Source organism: Pteropus vampyrus, unplaced genomic scaffold (assembly GCF_000151845.1).
Source record: "Pteropus vampyrus isolate Shadow unplaced genomic scaffold, Pvam_2.0 Scaffold16629, whole genome shotgun sequence".
NCBI lineage: Eukaryota > Metazoa > Chordata > Mammalia > Chiroptera > Pteropodidae > Pteropus > Pteropus vampyrus.
In genome coordinates, this window is record NW_011905410.1 from 95 (window position 1) to 2,128 (window position 2,034).

Consider the following 2,034-nt stretch of genomic DNA (forward strand, 5'->3'; position numbering starts at 1 on the left):
CTTAAAGTGACAAGAGACGTTAATTAAGATCCTAGGGCAGATCTTACCTGCATTCGCGCTCTCGGGGAGTTTTTGACGGAGGGCCTTAGCTGTTCCCTGAGTAGGGCCGGTCCCCTGTGGAACTAGTCCCTGTAGAGTCAGAATCCCAGTTACACCATTTCTTCATTGTGCTCCCACAGTCAAGTTGTCTCATCTCTCTGAGCTGGAGCTTTTTCATCAAATGAGAACATCTGGCTCTATTTAATAGAATTGACGTGAAACTCAGATGAGATAAAGAGTATAAAAAATCATTTCATCAGGTGTTTTTTTTTTCTTATTTCAGAAATGTTCTTTTGGGGCCAGAGTCTGGTTACATGTGAATGCAAATCTTCACCCATTCACAAGTAAGCCCAGGAATCTCAACTGAAAGGATCACTTCTCTGTAAGCCTTAGCCCAGGTAATTATTTTTTAAATAAACATTTAAGACATTTTCTCACTGAATATGTGTCAAGCCCTGGAGTAGAAATGATATACAAAACAGATTCTTGCCCTACAGATTCAGAATTGCTGAGGATGAAGCAGGCGAGTGGTCGAGGTGGGAAGCATAAGTAAACAGCTCAGCCCGGGGTCCGCGCAATGATAGAATCATATGCAGAGTCCTGAGATGACAGAGGAAAGTCATCAAAGACAGACTGGCCAGGAGAGGAGGGTCCGAGAAGCTCACAGACATGATAACACTCAGAGTTGGGTTGCACACAGGTAGTTCTCAAATCTGGATTTTTATCAGAATCTCTGGTGGAATTCTTTAAACAAAATGAATCTGAATTTTATCATAGTATCTCATCTATTTTTTTTTTTAAAGTTTCTTTGGTGAGTTTGATGCACCTTCGGGGTTAAGAACCAGGCAGAGGTATGGAGGGCAGGTGTTCATACCTGGAAGATGGAAGAGCGTCCATAAAGGCAGAGAATGCCAAACACCGTGAAGCATTATAGGAAGAGCAAGTTGGCGGGGGGCGGGGCAAGAGATGATGCTGAAGCCACATCATGGAGGGCCTTGTGTGGTGAGCTCAAAATTTTGAATTTTAAACTGGAGAAGTCATTTGTATTTTCAAAGTCCAGTTTTTTCTGTCCCCTTTGGCAGCATTTTGGAGGAAGAATTGGTGGTAGATCAGATAAGAGGCAGAAGAATTCCACTTGGGCTTCTTCTTAGATCTATACAAATAACAGAAACGTATTAAACTGTGGCAGTGGCAGTCTCACTGAGAATAGCGTACGGACGTGATTGAGAAGGTAGACTCTGGAGCTCAGAGAGATGAGGCTGAGGGAGAGGAGAGTATAGGATAAATTCCCAGGTTACTGGTTTGAAAACTGAAGGGAGGTAATGCTATGGGTATAGAAAATACCACTTTTCAGGGAAGGACTTTGTTCTGTTCTGATTGTTTATTTTGAGGTGCCTGTCAGGCGAGTCGAGATTTCCTGTGCGATTGGATATTGGATATATTTTTGTGGAATTCTTGGCTAGGCCGTCGTGTACGGAGTAGCAGAAATGTAGTTAAGCATTGCGTTACAAGGGTTATACACATTCTCGGTCCTTGAGAAGATTCAGTGTAGGTAATAGTTGAAGCAGTGGTTTGAATTAGGTCACCCAGAAAGAGGATATTGAATGAAGAGGTTAGAGTCCTGAGGAGAAGCCTTTGGAAATTAATATTTAGTGAGGTGGGGGTGGGGGGGAGGAAAAGGTGATTGCGAAAGAGATCGGGTAGAGGAACAGAAAGTGACGTGTTGCCTCAGCTAAAGAATGCATGGTCAGCGTTTTCATGTGCTGTCAAGGAGTCAAAGGACCTCTTGGATTTGGTAAGACAGTTAATTAAGGACCGCAGTGAACACAGTGAAATAAGGGTAGAAAGCACAGTGCAAGGGGACTGAAGAAGTGAATCTAGATTACTTTTTCAAGAAGCTCAATTGGGAAGGAAAGAAGAAAGTGATGGTTATTTGAAGTTTCTGGCTAGCTAATACTGAGAAATGATATCCCCAGGGCAAGTCTGTGGAAAGCT

The 2,034-nt window shown here is 42.9% G+C and overlaps 1 long non-coding RNA gene across 1 annotated transcript; it reads left to right on the forward strand.

The window, feature by feature from the left end:
* Positions 1 to 297: 297 nt before the first annotated feature.
* LOC111735145 lies at positions 298 to 643 on the forward strand. Its single transcript, XR_002778698.1, has 2 exons — positions 298 to 437; positions 537 to 643. It is a non-coding gene; the product is annotated as an uncharacterized LOC111735145 (long non-coding RNA).
* Positions 644 to 2,034: the final 1,391 nt, after the last annotated feature.